This window comes from Balaenoptera ricei, chromosome 2, assembly GCF_028023285.1.
Source record: "Balaenoptera ricei isolate mBalRic1 chromosome 2, mBalRic1.hap2, whole genome shotgun sequence".
NCBI classification, from domain to species: Eukaryota; Metazoa; Chordata; class Mammalia; order Artiodactyla; family Balaenopteridae; genus Balaenoptera; species Balaenoptera ricei.
The window spans coordinates 95495999-95514003 of NC_082640.1; the positions used below are offsets into that span (position 1 = coordinate 95495999).

The 18005-nt window shown below is 36.6% G+C and overlaps 1 protein-coding gene across 4 annotated transcripts in view; it reads right to left on the reverse strand.

Moving 5' to 3' along the window:
- The window catches only part of DTWD1 (DTW domain containing 1), a 211738-nt gene that overhangs the window by 140497 nt on the left and 53236 nt on the right, over positions 1–18005 (reverse strand). The window contains exon 9 of one of the 4 annotated variants that reach the window (XR_009500837.1): positions 17022–17108. The exons of the other annotated variants lie outside the window; for them this stretch is intronic. The gene's annotated coding sequence lies outside the window, so the exon portion shown is untranslated. Of the gene's footprint in view, positions 1–17021; positions 17109–18005 lie in introns of those variants that run through there. 4 annotated transcript variants of the gene reach the window in all.

The window sequence follows — 18005 nt, forward strand, 5'->3', positions numbered from 1 at the left end:
GTAAGCAACTCTGTTTTGTAGTAAAATGCCATCAGTCTTAATTCAGATTTGTCTTACCAGATGAGGAGTGTAGACTCAATAGCATGTATGGACTTAAGGAACTGAGTCCATTCATAGCTCTGGCTCACATATGATTCCCAGAGACTTCCCATAGAGTGCCCAGGGGTTGCAACAGAGAACAAACAGACTAAAATAAAAAAGGCCCTGGATAAGGGTCCTGAAAATAAAAGGGAATATTCCCTCTTAATAAATAGCAGTTTGAGTTTGAGACTGTAGAGGGGAGGGCACTAATCATCTCCCCACCCTCTCTCTGATCCCTCAGAGAGGCCATTTTAATAGAGAAATTGCCAACAAAAAGCACAAAAATGTGAAAAACATCATACTAAATAGACTGCAAAAAGGACACTTGTTTATGGTATGAGAGCTGAAGTAAGAAGGCAGAGTGTTGCTTTACTCTACCTCAGCTGGGAACATGCCCATTGGGTGACAAATTTTTCTCCGCTATGAGCATGTCTGTGAATGATCGTGAAAGTGCCCTGAGTATTGATTTTGTGGCTATAAATAAATGTTAGCAAGTAGGCAGATTCACAGGTACAGACTCCATGAATAGTAAGGGCTGACTGTATATATATTGAGTATGTTTCAGGCTCTGTGCCAAGCACTTTATGTGTATCGCCCTATTTAATCCTCATAGGAACTCAATGAGATAGGCACTCCTTCTATAATAGTGTGCAAACTGAGATTAAGTAAATTTCCAGAAGTCACACAGTTTGTAAGCAGTGGAGCTAAGACTCCTACCCTGGGGTCTCTAAATCCAAAGCCCGTGTTCTTAACCATTATGCTGAATTGTCTCCATAAATATGATGCCTCCCATAAGATTTTCTTGGCTTGGTAGAGGCCAATGGATGAAGGGCATGTTCTATATATCCAAAAGGTCACTTCTTTAGAGGATGAGTGTAATCTAGAGCTGACTAATCCTGTCAATCACAGCACACTATCTTCTCAGCCTCTATGCCTAAAACACTAAAACACGGACTATCCGTAGGAAGAGTTGGCAAGATGTTCAACTCAGATATTTAAGTCTGAATTGTTCAATAAGGAGGATACTCAGTGCTACAAGAAAATTCTCTGAATTTAAGGCATAGGCTCCAAAGTTTAAATCCTTATAGTTTGAAGTTGTGGAATTGGATTTCCCGCCATCATTGAACCACAAGTATCAATTTTAACATGATAAGAAAGAAGAAACTCTGTTTTTAAAATATCAAAAATACATAACTATAAAAGGCATCATTTATTGAAATCCTATTTAATGAGTGAATGAAAACACAATTAATGAGGCACTCACTGCTATGTGTAAGTGGTTTTGGATAAGCAATGAATGTTTTCAAAGCTTGCGAATACTTGGTTCTTTTTCCAAATAAACACTGTATGGATCTATATGCTCAATCCTTGACTGGCTCCCAAAATTTTCCTCCTATTGGCTTATTGATAAAGTGTTCTGTTTTTTTAATAGATTCTGCAATGAGCACTAGTTTCATGACTGAATGCAGAGCTTGTTAAACTTAGAATACTTGTCTCCAGCAATTCACAATCACTGATTGTTCTGTATTACTCTGTATTAAGCGTGTATGTCAGTCCCCACAGCATATAAATAGACCGTAATAATATTTAGCAATATAAAATGAGGACAATGACTATCTCTATCCTTCACTCCCTTTCTCATGAGGGTGTGGTGTTCATTGTTTATTGCTTGGAGAGATCTGCCAAGAACAATGGCTACTCAAGCCAGTATCATTTATTCTAGCTGCATCTTGAATTGATTAAAAACTATTTCTCCATGCAAAGAGTATTTTTCACCTTGAGCCAAAAGATGAGTGTGATTAAGGGATTTGATTGGATCATCAGAGACACAATGACATGGAAACTGAGAGTAAAATCATAGTTGTGCTTGTCTTCTCAGTTACAATATGAACACATAACTATTTAGGTTTGACTGAACCAAATATCCAACTTTTAACTTAAATATGCAGGTATTACTTTTTCATTCATTGGGTTTTGATATTCAAGCAAAATCTGAATAAATAAATTGATGATAAAAATTAGGAGATTCATTTGGTAGAGACTGGGCACTCTGTGTTGTACTTTCAGTTTGTAACTGGTACACAAGTAAGAAATGTTCCATTTGGGTACAACTGGTAATACCCTGGGATAATTTAGGAAAATTATTAACAAATACAAAAGGAAATCCTAATTCTGAGGAATTGGGGTAGGAGAAAGGGTGAGTTGGCATCTTTGAAATAGTTCATTTATTCCAGGGAATGGGCAAGTGTTGAAGCTGAAGTAAGTTCCAAAGAAATAAAAACATCCCAGCTGGACTGGATGAGGAATAGATATGCTTCAATAATATTCATAAGCAGGAAAAGAGATACTTTGGATAAAGATTTCCTTAACTACTCAGAATGGTTCTAACCAGTGACTAGAAAGTATATGAATTTAGAGGCCAATGCATAGATTAATTAGCAGAACACTGAGAAAAAAATCAAAGTAGGTATATTGAAAATTGTATGTTTTCACCTGCAAACGAAAACAGAAATTTTCTAATCCTCATGAGCACATTCCAAAGAGAACATTTTTTCCTGAAAAGTCTAGTTTAATCTAAGGACCTTTGCAAAGAAGGTAGGGAGATTTTGTCCAAAGAACAGGTAATTTAGAAAAAATATGAAGTTGCAATTGATTATTGAATACCAGTAGGCTAGCATTGCAACAGGGGAAGGGGGGTTGTTGAACAAAACATTAGAATTTTAGCTTAAACAATACTTAATGAATCTCACATGTTTCTAAACATATATCATCATGTAATACATATGCACTAGTGTTATAGGTGTAGTTTTTCTCTTACTAATGTTATGTGGCAAGACAGCACATTTGAGAGGTTATTTATGTATTATCTACCCTAAATCTCTCCTTTGAGGGACAGAGGGACAGGCCATTCTGACTCCCTGAAGACTGCCTTCAGCCAAGGAAGAACAGAGGCAGTTTTTAAAATATGTGGCACTCTTTTTTTCTGTTTTTATTAATATTTTCACTGCTCCCTCAAAATATATGTGAGCATTTCTTTGAGGAGCTTTAGGCTTGGATTCACTCTTTATAACTAATATTGTTCAAATTATTACATTTTATAGGAATATCTACTTGAGTCTACATGTAGATTCATGTGAAGTACTTAGTACATTCCAGGTTCAGTGTAAGAGCTGAATAAGCTTTAGCAAGCTACAGTTCACATATTTCATAAAAATAGCTATTAAGGTCTTTACTTGCTAGTTAGGAAGTGACAACATTGATCATTGAAAAAGTAAATATTTGTCAATTTTGTGATAATATTGCTGTCATTATCATTTTGTTCTTAGTTGATCATCAGTCAAATCTGTACTTAAACAGTTCATCTAAACTTCATAGGGGCTTCCCTGGTGGCACAGTGGTTAAGAATCTGCCTGCCAATGCAGGGGAAACGGGTTTGAGCCCTGGTCTGGGAAGATCACACATGCCGCAGAGCAACTAAGCCCGTGCGCCACAACTACTGAGCCTGCGCTCTAGAGCCCGTGAGCCACAACTACTGAGCCTGCGTGCCACAACTACTGAAGCCTGCGTGCCTAAAGCCCACGCTCCACAACAAGAGAAGCCACTGCAATGAGAAGCCCGCGCACCGCAATGAAGAGTAGCCCCCTCTCCACAACTAGAGAGCTCCCTCTCTCCACAACTAGAGAGGAAGCCTGCATGCAACAATGAAGACCCAATGCAGCCAAAAATAAATAAATAAAAATTTATAAAAATAAATAAATAAATAAATAAATAAAATAAACTTCATAAAGAGTTATGACTTTAGCCTTAACATATGAAATAAATTCGTGCCTGTTTTCATCATGTATTTTATATACTTTTCTGCCTTTCTGTCACCAAAATGTACAACAGTAGACTCCTTGGAGAGACATAGGTAATTTTGAGTGCGTTATCCACCATGTCTTATCTCCAAATATGTGACAAACTCTGAACTTGGTACTGGAGATGTCATGGAAGCTCTAACCTGGTGGAAAAGATAAACACAGTTGGATATTTGCATCACAATTACTGATAGAATGTGTGCCAAGTGCCATGAGAGCACAGAGAAGGGAATATCTAAGTGTGCCTGGGTTAGATGAGGGGATTGGTCTAGTGGGTCGAGGAATGCTTGAACTTGGTATTGAAAACAATAGAAATTGGGTAGGTAGACAATGGCTGAAGCACCTTCCAGGAAGAGGGAAAAACTTTACGTGAAATTAGGTCAGGTCATGAAGTATGTGAGGAGAAGTAGGAAGAGATGAGGCTGAGTTGAAACTTTATCCTATAGCTCGTTGAAGGAGACTCACTGAAAGGTTTCATGTCATAGTATGAAGGACAAGTTGTGAAGAATAAGAATGAAGACAGAAGAATCAGTTAGAAGCCTGTTATACAAAAAGTCCAGGTGATTGATAAGGTCCTGACGATAACAGGTATTTGAATTTATTTAACAAATATTTGCAGAGTACTTATGTATTAAGCCCTGGTCCAAGCATGTTATAAATATTAACTCACCCACTATAACTATAACATCCCTATGAAGTAAAGTACTATTATTATCATCCCTTTTTTTTTTTTTTTTTTGACTGAGGAGACCAAGGCACTGAAAGGCTAAGAATTTTGTTCAAAGTCACACAGCTAATAAATGATAAATCCAGTATTTAAATCCAGGCAGTTTGGTTCCAGCATCCTTTCTTTTAATGATTATACCACAATGCTTTTTATAATCCAGATCAGGAGTTCATTCCACGGCTTGGGTAACTAGGTTGATGGTGGCACCATTTATGGAGACTGGGAAAACAGAAGGAGGAACAGATTTCTTTTGGACAAGTATAGCGCTAATATGTTCAGTTTTAGATATGTCAAGTTTGAGATCCTTCTGCCCAACACTTTGCTCAGGCCTAAATCACAATGGATAATTGTTGACTGTAGCCAATCATTTCTAGAGCCCTAGTAAGTGGGATAAGTGTCTATGTCAACAGTGGTGTGAAAGCTTCTTGGGGACTTGATGGTTTTTATGTAGGTTGAAAGTAGTGGTACACCAAGGAAATTGGTGGGACGTGTACTCATACTCCTGCTTCCCCTAAATTAGACCCCCAACACGGGGCAAACCACTGAGAGCTGTACTACTGTATATTTTTAGTGGAAGTTCAGGAATATGCAGTTCTTTTTCCTTCCCCTCAAATCCCATTGCAAAGATAAAAGACCTTTCATATATTATTTAGCACATTTTGAGCAACAGTCATAACCCAAAGGTCACTGAGTTAGGATCACTGTGACAAAAATTTCAAATGAATAAACATCTAGAAGATTTCACTGTAATTCATTTAAGACAAGGCAGTGAAAATAATATCTGCCTAAGAGAACTAAACTCAGCCAAAACTCTGCCCAAACCCTCAGATTCAACTTCCATTGCTGTCAGTTGGAATTATCCTGAAATACTTAAAAGAGGCAAGTCAGGTCTATGATACATTATTGTGCCAGGGCTTTTTGTCTGTTGCTTATTGTTAGTTTTATTTTTTCCACTTGCCAAGGCTTAAAAATGGGTACAAGATAAAACAAATTTTTGAAGCAGATTTCAAATCTTTGGTGGTTGTTGAATTCCATTCCTTAATATTCTTGCCTCAGGAGAAGAGGGAAATAAAACATTTCTCAACAAATAGGTAAGTCTTGACATATTGTCCTGTCATGCAACTAGAGGATGGGACAGGGAATGGCAAGTTGTTTTATATTTGAGCAAATGTTCTTTCATGTGCCGTGAGTCCTCTGGGAGTGTCTCTGAATTCGTTCTGTGACTCCTAGCTCTTCAAGGTGCATACAGTTTTCTCTAATTAAATTTTTGTGATGTAAGGGCTCATTCAATAGTTTGCTCATTGTCCTAGAGTGCAGTGAGTTCTCCCTTAATTTCTCCCAGAAGTTCATAAGTCAGGAAGTCAGCAAACCACTGTAGACAAACACTCCTAAGTTTTTGGCTGAGTTTCTAGATTATATTAGAGGTATCTCTCTCCAAGTACAGGCTGTACCCATAACAGAATGATAGGCATGCCAAGGTACTCAAAATAGTCCTTCCAATACCAACACATGGGTCTGTATTAAAATACTATATTATTATCCTTGGAGAGAGTGAAGTAAATTTTTCTTTTAGATCCTGCTTATAAAAGTAACGAGTAGAATAAATTTTGTAGAATTGAAAAAAATAGCTTATAAATCCAATTTCATCTTTTCCTCTGGACTCATGACCAATATATTAGACTGCACACCAGACAGATTCACCAGGATGTCATAGATCCTCAGTCTCAACATGCCCAACATCTTCTCTGCAAGACATGTTCTTCCTATTAGAGTTTCTACTTCAGTTAGTGGCATTATCATGTACCCAAACCAGAAATCCAAGCGGACTTTTCAATTCCTCATTTTCCCTAGTTCTCCATACCAATCAACAGCCCTCACTTTGTGTATGATCTTCTGAATAGCTCTCAAGTACATTCTCTCTTTTCCATCACCACTGCCACAACCACTGCCTTATTTTAGGCCAACAACATCTCTCCTCTGGATGATTCTAATTGCCTCCAAACTAGGCTCAACTGTTTCCAGTTTCTATTCTCCCTCCACAAAGCCACAGAAGTGAAATTTCTAAATCACAATCGTATCACCCCCTTCTTAACTCTCTCTCTCACCCCTGCCTCAATGGCTCCTAAATTCTTACATAAGAAAGCCCAAGCTCCTTGGTATAGCACCTAAGGCCCTTCATGGCTTGGCTCCTTCAAACCATGTGCTCATTTTTGTTTCTCCTCCAGTAATGATGTCTCCAGTTCAGACAGGTCTCTGAACATTCCTAGGTTATTCATGCCTCCATCCCTATCCAGAATAAGTCAGTTCCCTCAACAGCTACTATTTAGGTAACATACAAAACCTCTATAAAGACCCCTCACAGCTATTTCTTTAGCTCTGGGAATTGTCCAAGTTTCCCTTATATCAGACTCCTTGATTGTCATCATATTTTACCCGTATTTTCCATTATGATTTACTTTTACTCAGCTTCTCCCTAATATTTTCTGGTCTGTTTTTTTTTCCTTCCTGGTTCCAAGCAGGAAAGCCCTCAGGCAAGTGACACTCCATCCCTATATGTTACCCTAAGCCCTTCATACTAAATGCCAAAGGTCCATCTGGAGGGTGGGGTGAGTCTCTGCCTTTGTACAAGAATGCCTTCTCCCTCCTCTACTGATTATAATGCTTTTCATTGTCCTTCAAAACCTAGCTCAAATGTCCCCAACTTTAAAAGGACTCCCCTGTTATATCAATTAAGATAGTTGTACCTTCCTATTTGCAGCTCTATACCTTGTACAAGTTTCTATTTCATTTATCACTCTCTATTGAGTGATCTTGGGCAATATGTTTAAGGTTGTCGTGTGGCTGATCTATAAAAACAGGATAAATTAACTCTCAGGGTTGCCATCACATAGTAGATACTCAATAAGTGTTTACTAAGAACTGGTGGCAAGGATGCTTCTAACTAGGAACAGAAAGCCATATAAAGGCTGGGGATACATTCATGCCATGACTGTTTTAGGGATTAGGTGTAGCACTTCTGTAATTTTAAGTTCCTATTACCTATGTTTAAAAACTTATGGCCTGCAGATTTAATGTGACCCCTATCAAATTAACCATGACACTTTTCACAGAACTAAAATAAATAATCCTAAAATTTATATGGAACCATGAAAGACCCAGAATTGCCAAGGCAATCCTGAGGAAATAGAACAAAGCAGGAGGCATAACCCTCTCAGACTTCAGACAATACTACAAAGCCACAGTAATCAAAAGAGCATGGTACTGGCACAAAAACAGACAGATGGATCAATGGAACAGAATAGAGAGTCCAGACATAAACCCACACACCTACAGTCAATTAATCTTCAACAAAGGAGGCAAGAATACACAATGGAAAAATGTCTCTTCAGCAAGTGGTGTTGGGAAAGTTGGACAGCTGCATGTAAATCAATGAAAATAGAACACACCTTCACACCATACACAAAAATAAACTCAAAATGGCTTAAAGACTTAAATATAAGACATGACACCATAAAACTCCTAGAAGAGAACATAGGCAAAACATTTTCTGACATAAATTGTACCAATGTTTTCTTAGGCCAATCTCCCAAGGCAATAGAAATAAAAGCAAAAATAAACAAATGGGACCTAATCAAACTTACAAGTTTCTGTACAGCAAAGGAAACCATAAACAAAACAAAAAGACAACCTAGGGACTGGGAGAAAATATTTGCAAATGATGTGACCAACAAGGGCTTAATTTCCAAAATATACAAACAGCTCATACAACTCAACAACAAAAAAACAAACAACCCAATCGAAAAATGGGCAGAAGACCTAAACAGATATTACTCCAAAGAAGTCATACATATGGTCAACAGGGACATGAAAAGATGCTCAATATCGCTAATTATTACAGAAATGAAAATCAAAGCTACAATGAGGTACTACCTCACCCCAGTCAGAATGGCCATCATTGAAAAGTCTACAAATAACAAATGCTGGAGATGGTGTGGAGAAAAGGGAACCCTCCTACACTGTTGGTAGGAATGTAAGTTGGTGCAGCCACTATGGAAACCAGTATGGAGGTGTCCTCAAAAAACTAAAAATAGAGTTGCCATGTGATACAGCAATCCCACTCCTGGGCATATATCAAGACAAAACTATAATTCAAAAAGATACATGCACCCCCACGTTCATAGCAGCACAATTTACAATAGCCAAGACATGGAAACAACCTAAATGTCCATCGACAGATGAATGGATAAAGAAGATGTGGTACATACATACAATGGAATACTACTCAGCCATCAAAAAGAATGAAATAATGCCATCTGCAGCAACACAGATGGACCTAGAGATAATCACACTAAGTGAAGTAAATCAGAAAGAGAAAGACACATACCATATGACATCACTTATATGTGGAATCTAAAATATGACACAAATGAACTGATCTATGAAACAGAAACAGACTCAGAGACATAGAGAACAGACTTGTGGTTGCCAAGGGAGGGGGTGATGGAGGAAAGAACTGGGAGTTTGGGATTAGCAGATGCAAACTATTATATGTAGGATGGATAAACAACAAGGTCCTGTTGTATAGCACAGGGAACTATATTCAATATCCTGTGATAAACTATAATGGAAATGAATATATAAAAAGAATGTTTATATATATGTATATATATAAACATTCTTTTTATATATACAAAAGTTATATATATATAACTTATACATAACTTTATATATATATATATATATATATATAACTGAATTAATTTGCTGTACAGCAGAAACTAACACAACATTGTAAATCAACTATACTTCAATCAAAAAAATAGGAGGAAAAAAAACAGGAAAAAAAAACACAAAAAACTTATGGCTCTGGACATGTAGAACTGATATAACTGGGTCCTCAATTTCACAAAATGCCTTTAGACAACCTTAGCAAAATTAGACAAAGAACATTAATGCTTGTGAACACAGATTATCTTTGTGTATCATTAGGAGTAAATGGTGTATTTATTCACACACTGGACTGCTTAAAATGAAGTTGTTCAATGAACTTATGAGTTGACTCCATTGGTAAAGTGGTCTCTGATCTGTGGTAAAGTGAGGACCTTAGATCCATTATTTATGGATAGTGTGTCTTTGTACAGACATACCCCAATATCAGGGCTTCCTATGTAACTGGAGAGAGTCATTTGAGGATTTCCCCAAGGATGGTTCTGTTCTCTAAATGGAAGGTATCCAAAAATCTGTTTTCTACCCTCATTAGATCATTTAATAGTCACTCAGTAGTCACCAACGATGACCTCCTCATGTTTTTCCTCAGTCTTTGTACTTCTTGCTCTCTTTGCACCTTTTGGCACTCTTGAAGCCCACCTTATTCCTTAAAATATTTTCCTCCTGGCTTCTACAATACTCAGCTATCCTGATCTTTTTCAAACCTTGCCTCTTCTGACTTTTATTTCTTCTGTCTAAAAATGTGAGTACTTTACCTGCTTTGATTCTAGGAATTCTGCTTTACCTTCTCTCTCTCTTCTCTCTGCTTCCCTTGGATGGATAGATGATACCAAAGCAATATCTTAAGCATTTCCTCTATCCCAAGACTCAGTTTGGAATTTCTTCTGTCTGCTGCATATTTCCACAAAGATGTCCTAATCATTACTTGAAACTCAATACCCTATGTCCAAAGCCAATAACTGTAATATCCCTCCCAAGAATGGATTTTCCTATCTCCGCTAATGATCCCTCCTGTTTCAGTTGTACAGATATTTGATTAATGAGCAAAAGTTACAGAAGCATTTGAAGTAATTTTTTTCTCCAGTCACTTGGAAGGCAGACAGGGACAGAGTCTGCACTTTTGCATAATTTTTACTTTTCAAAATTTCTATCATCAACAGGGTTAGGCTTATCCAGAAGAATATTCAACCAAAGAAATAGCTGCAAAAACCAATTTCTAAGAAAATATACCTATATTTTTTTCCTTTAAGGGGAAAATGGGAAATCAGGAGAAATAATGCATAAAAATTCTGTGCTCTTAAGTCAGCAATAGTATGTTACATATTTATTTTTTTCAAGCAATTTTCATTATCAGTTAGGATTTCTGAGTTTACTATGTCCCATTCTTAAGTAATAGCATTTTGGTTTCCAAGATCTTTAGTCAATGCTAATTTGTACATCAAAGTTTTCTAATGCAAGGATCTTGAGGATTCAGGTTTACAAAAATTTTAAATAACACATTTCCCTTGGATCTATACTCACTAAAAACAATCAAACTCTCATCACTTTCTCCATGGTACCTAACAATATCCTACAAAGCTACTGAAAAGAGAGAAACTCCTTTGTTGCCCCTGCTGGTAGAAGGTGAGTGGTCAGTTCTATTGTTCTTTAGGCCCATGAATATCATATGTTTAAATAAAACTCACAATTGGGTGAACCTTCTCATTCCATCATTTAAACTTCAACCAGGAGATGATTCAGACTGTGTTTATTCAACTGCTAACTATTTTCTGAACTCAACGTAGAAAATCAGTCAAGCCAGTTGTTGGGCTGCAAGTAGATAGAAAGGTCACAGGAAGTCTACAGAAAGCAGACAGGAAGAGGCAAGTTCTTTCTAGAAACCCAGAGACTTTTGTCTTTAGCTAGTTCCACGGAATAAAGCATGGAATTTAGCAAATTAATGGTTTTAGCATTACAAATGTAAAGGCCTTAAAATGCTAAGCAAAGATGCCAGGGTAATTGTTGAAGGTGATTATAGGCCTCATACAGAAAAATCTATTTTTCTTCCTTTTTAAAAAAAATTTTTTTGCTCCTGTTTTTCCCCTAATAATAAAAACAAAGGGGTCCAAAACATGTCAAAGAGTGATGAATGAAAGGGGACAATGCCATTTAGAGATCATTTAATGTTTGTGTGGTCGTTCTGCTTTAATAATATTCAGATGTTCAACCACTTTCTTTTTTTCCCCAGATTTTAAATATACAGCCATAAAAGATGTGAGAGGCCATTAGGAAATCTATCTAATGGTCAGAATTTAGGACAGCTACATTTGGTTCATTCTCCTCGCCCCCTCTTTTATTGGTCTCAGGACTCTTTAGAAATTTTCATAAAACAAATATTTTACAGTTGGGAAAAATTTTTTAGTACAGTTTTTCTGTGTAAATTGCCAGAAGTCCTTGGCTAGGCAAACTGCTCAACCAAATGTAGCAGTATAGACTGGGGCAGAATGTGGGTTACCATGAGAAAAGATCATCTACGTTGTCTGTGGTTTTGAATACTGCCTGAAATGGAGTTTGTGTTTGTTTGTTTATTTGTTTTTGCAATTCTGGATCCATATTTTATTTTCAGTCTAGGAAAGCATTCAGGGTGGGGAATTTTCTTGCTTTTACTTGATAACGTTCATGGCCATTTTACTAAGAAACACTGCTATTGGGCCATCTGAAGCAAATCCATCAACAGTTAGTGCCCATTTCAGGTATCAAAATAGCTTCTGATAAGGATTCTCTAAACATTACTAAACCTTTGCTTCTTATTAGAATCAAGAATATCACTGAATCATTTTCAAAAAGCTGCGTGAGAGGTCATTTTTGGTTACCTGTTTGGACATAGAGTTAATCACAAAAAGTTTGAGTCATTGACTTAGTTGTTTTTAATCCCTCAGGATACTCATGTATTTGGATGATTTTGTGGATTAGCCCACTATTTCTTCATCAAGCATTTGAAATTCATTAAGGCTTCAGGTAGTTTTTTTTTTTAAGTAAAGATGCCTGATAGAGGCAGTATATGGAAATGTGCTCTATTCAGATAAATAACGAAACTGACTTAGCAAACCATGTTCAGAACCAACTAATATTTGTTAAATCCTTCTAATATTTGTTTATTATAATGTACTGAGTTGGAGAATGAAATAGCTAACTAAATCGCTAACATAAAGCTATTGCTTTCTGTATTTGTTCATTCAGTGGATAAAAGATGCTTTGGACCATCAGTATATAATATATAAGAATGCAGGATATATGAGAATGGAATCTTCAAGGGTAAAGGAGTTTACATCACTGGGTTTTTTGCTTGTTTATCTTTTGTCTGGTATATGCTGTTATTATTTTGTTTATACACTACCATCTTCTAAATAAAGTCTTCAGTGAGTTTGGCAAGCAGGGGGAAAGAAATTGAGAGACAGTGATCTGATTTGAACCTGAAAAATTCAGAGTCTGGGAAAGTCATTAACGGTGTTTACCACTCATTAACCCCAGCAACTAAAGGAACCCCCCACTAACACTTAGGCATGGTAGGGTTGTCAGATTTAGCAAATAAAATTACAGGATGCCCTATTAAATTTGAATGTCAGATAAACAACAAATAAAATTTTAGTGTAGACAATCTCATTTCTACAAATGTAAATGAAGGATAAAAATATAAGCACCACTCTGAAATAAAGTGAATCATTCTGTCTGGGTAGAAACAGTTGCCAAATGGTGGTGTCTTTCTCCTGAACATACATAAGATACATTTAAAAACATTTTAATTTTTATTGAAGTAATTATTGTACGTAGTTTGAGAAATCAAATAGCAGTATAATGCTATCAGGGAGAAGAGAGGTCCCCTGCCATGTCATCCCCACTGTGGAATCCCACTTTCCAGAGGCAATCACTTTCAACACATTTTGGTTTTTTCCTGGTGTTTATTTCCATATTTCTAAATTGTGTGCATAAATTGCTATTACTACTTTAGATAATATCTATTGATTTCTGGCTATGAAATATTAGGATACAGCTCTCTTGCACAGCCCAACTCCCCTCACCCCCCTGCCACGCACACACACACGCTAACACACACGCATACATTTTCTTTCTATGACCTCCCACCCATTATCGTAATATAATTACAATGCAGACTTTAGTTGAATAAAGAGTAACATTTACATCATTATCAAGATATGAATATGGTTTACAGTAGAATCACGTAGTGTGTATTGCATTTACTCTCTTGTACAACTTTTGTTTTCCCTGGAGTTAATAACAAATTAATTTTTTAATGATTACTTTTCTATGCACTAACTCTAATTTATCCTCAAGTCCTTTTAAGAGAATTCTAAAGTCCTTTTCAACATGGCAAACACAACCAAAAAAATTATAAGTTCCATATTATTTTTTCCTTAAGGTAGCCTCTCTGAAGCCCTCTGTCCTCTTGTTTTGAACTTGATTAGTAACGGTATAGTCCTGCTACCCAACACTGTCCTAGGATTTTTGTTCACTGTCATAATTGGACTTCCTCACGTCTACTGTATGGACATCATTATATCCTAGACCCTAGGTCTTCCTCTTTCTTGCTTTAATTTCTGTTGGTAGAGTACATTTTTTTAGGACGTTTTTAGGACTTTGGGAGGAAGAGCACATGGGTGGTACACAAAGACTCTTGACTACCACAGAGTTACATCATTCATTAAAAAAAACTCCATGGATCATAACATTTTTAGAGCAAGAAAAAATTTTTATACTTCATTTTACAAATGAAGAAACTGAGACTGAAATAGGTGAAGAAACTCTCATTTAAGTTACACTGCTATGAAATCTATGAGAGTCTATTCTTAAAAAGAAATTTTTAAAAATCTTCTTTGTTTAACTTTGAGAGGAAGCTTGTGATACTCTCAACTACCAGGTTAAATATGGACAGAGCTGAGAAAGAGGACAAATGTATCTATACTAAGGCAACTCTTACTAGCTCCTAATTGGTACAGGGTGCTGACTTATTAATAATGATCCTGAAATGAAATATATTTACTAATTACTGTTATAATTCGCTGACCTCCATTGACTAATAACCAAAGAGAGAAAGAGCTTAAGATTGATGGTGGCTCCATTAATCTCTTTGAAATCAATTAGAAAAGATTAAAAAAAAATACTATATTCTTTTGAGGATTCACATCCCAAAGTTTAAGGGACCTCAAAACTGTTCTCCTTTAAGCAATAAAAGACACTTTTTAACCCATAATGAGCCTGATTCAAGTAAAACTGTAGTATCCTACGATTTCTCCCAATATCTGGAATCTTTTAGTAAAACTGGAGACCAGTCATCTCTGAGGATCCCTTTATCTTTAAAAAGGAAAGCCCAGACATCCACAGCAATGAAAAGGATCTCTATCCCATGTAGGGAGCATAGAATAAGAATATTGTTTCAGTTGAGTCTAAAGAAAATAATTTTGGACAGTGCCTTTGTAATCCTTCAAATTACACTATGGACTGGGCTTGGGTTTGAAAGCAGAAGTTTTTTTTACCTTAAGGTAACAAAAGGCCTTTCATTGTTAAGCAATAACATCAAATTTAAATATCAAAGAGTTCCCAAAGTTGTCTAGTAAAACAGTCACAACTGATCCAGAGGGCTGTGCTATGGTTTACACCTAATTAATTAAAATAGAACCTGTGTTAGCAATATTAATTTTGGCCTGCACTGTTATAAAATCTTTTCATCAGTTCTCGAAGTTTTCCTGCATCCAAGGAACTTTTCCAGCTTCTGAAATCATGTGTCAAATCATTTGTAATCTGTTGAAAGATATTTGTGACCTTTCTTCAAGCTTAAAAAGAAATAACTTCATCTGTTGGCTACATCACCAGAGAATTCTGGACAGGGAGAAAGCTAAAAAGTAAAGAGAGAAGAAAGGCAGCCTTTTCTCCTGACCTTTGAAATTGTAATGTTATGTTAACTGAATCTGAATTTCTTGTTAGCAGCTATTTCATTGAACATTTCTGGGAACTGTATTAAGTCAAATGTTTATAGGAAAGCAGGTGTTTTCTCTCACATTTGTTTGTCTTCCTGTTTTCTACACAATATCCGTTTTCCCTTTTTCTCTCTGAGTAATTCATTCTCACAATGAGCTCCTGACTTTCTACCCTGTAAATCTTCCTTAGTGAGCAGTTCCTGTTTCACAAATATTTGGTAAAGAAATGAGTGATTAATAGTTGAAAATCATTGTATTCCCCAAAGTGAACACTATTTGTAGCTTTATCAGTAATCATTTGAGTCATAGGATAAATAATGAATTTTTGAGAGATCCCCATATAAATATGGTTTTTCATTTGCATCTTATTTTATGTTAAGATATATTAAGTCAGACAAAATCTATGCCTATATTTTTAAAAACTAAGGAAAAGTGCCTTTTATAGTTAGCCTATTTTAACTATTTCTTGGGATCTTCAATTCTTTGCATAAATTGGAGGGAAGAAAAGTAAGAAATGAGATAGAGAGAGAATGTCAGGTGGCCTGTACATTTCTATGATTTCTCAGCTGTCCTTGACTGTTGATTGGTAAATATTTTAACTCCTCTGTAAGCTTTCAACTCCCCTGCCCTCTGTGAAGGAGCATTTACGATCACAGACCCAGTGAATAGCACACCACTTCTGGGCCTCTGGGAACGAGGTAGGGTGATGTTGGAGAAGAGAAGAGCAGTACTGTGAAGGTTCTCAGAAAGACTGACCTTGTCTTGGGTCCATCAGATAAGTCAGTCATGCACAAGAGCTGCTGGCTGGAGGTCTTCAACAGCTTGCCTTAACAAGGACAGAGGTCCATTTGCAGAAGTTGAAACAGCATGTGGGAAGAAGATAACCAAAATGTAAATTTGGTATGATTTGTTGAACAGCAAACAGTAAGTGGAACCGATCTTCAGGGTCACTGATGACTTGGTTGCCACAAGTAAATCCTGTGAATTATCCTGAGGGCAGTGCCATAGGGCTCCAGAGATGAAGTGGTCCTCTGGAACATATTCGCTCTGATCAACTGGGATACTACAGGATAATCCAAGTTCAAGTTTTCCTATAGGTTTTCCTTTAAATACTCAGCCTCTCCTGGAGACTCTCAGTCTTAAGAAGCTCAAGTAGAGTCTCTTTATTTCTTCAGGAACCAGCCCTTGAGAATTCACAGGCCTCAAATGCAAGTGGGCATAACACTGAGCAGCCAGCAATGAAGGAAGTTTATTTCATCCCCACTGTCAATATTTCAGCGATCATCAAGGTCCATAATGACTCTCCCACTCGCCTCCATTTTTATTTCCACTACCTCCACCAAGAAATAAATAATAATTACATATACTTTGGGGAATTGTTGATAAACTGTTTCTGGAATCTTCCTGTAAACTAAATTTTCTTAGGCTGTTGTGTCATCTTGTAAAATAAATAAGATGTGATTACAACCTGGCATTTTTACAAAGCCAAGGGCTGGACTTACTGCTGCTCCCTTTTGTCTGATTTTAGTCTGCGCCTCAAAATGTTAGAAAATCCTGTCACAGATCTAAAACATGCTCTCACTTACTGTATACTACTTTGTACTTCCATTCCAGCATTTCTGATAACACAGAACATATTTTCTGCTCTTTTGGATGGTGCCCAAGCATTCTGACTTGATGTAGATATGTCTAGATCAGGCCTCTTGCAGGAAATGTCTTTCAAATCAGCCATCTTGTTCTGGGCTGAGATCAAGGGAGTATGAAAGCTATTAGTAGAAAGAAAATTAGAAATAACAGGAAGAATCAAATATTCTCTTCCTTTTAAAAGAAAGCACTTGAGAAACTAAAGTTTAGTTCAAGTACAGAGGATCAATATCAGCCAAGCTAAAGGCTTTTTAATGTTATCAGAAGTCAAAGCACTAAAATTAAATATGCAGTCTCTCAAAGACTGACTCTTCATTTTCCTTCATCCTCAGCTGAATATAACAAGACAGGGTTTTGGTTTTCTGTTTGGTTTTGGTTTTCTGTCAGTCTGGCAGGGGCTGATTTGCACTTTTTCCCAGCTCCTTGGTCAATGGAGCAATTTTCCATTGCCCATTTCAATCCCAAAGCAGGAGAATTATCCCAATTCTGTTTTATAGCCATAAACTTCTACCTAACAAACTGCCTAACTTCTGTCTTATAAATTCATGTTCTATGTCACAAAGTTAAACTCTTCCAGAGAGAAAGGAGATAATAGTAAGAATAAAGCCATCCCAATTTAAAAAGTCAACTCTATGTGCCTTACTGATGCTTGGTCAGGGCCATATTCATTTCATTTTGGTAAACACAGATCACCTGCTGTGTGCTGAATGTTGTGCCCGGTTCTATGAGGGATACCATGTCCTGCCCTCAAGGAGCTCAAAATCATGTGACAGGGATTGGGAAAGCATAATGAAAAATAAACACAAATAGCTATCATAGAAGACATGATGTGATAAATACCACAAAAAAGACATATAAAGAAAGACATGTATAAAAGAAATAAAAGATTGAGCCATCTCATGTTCGTTTCCTCAATGCTTTGTAATATATGTCTATATACGTCTGTGTACATAGAAGAAAACATACATGAGTAATATTATAATAGCTTTAAACTTT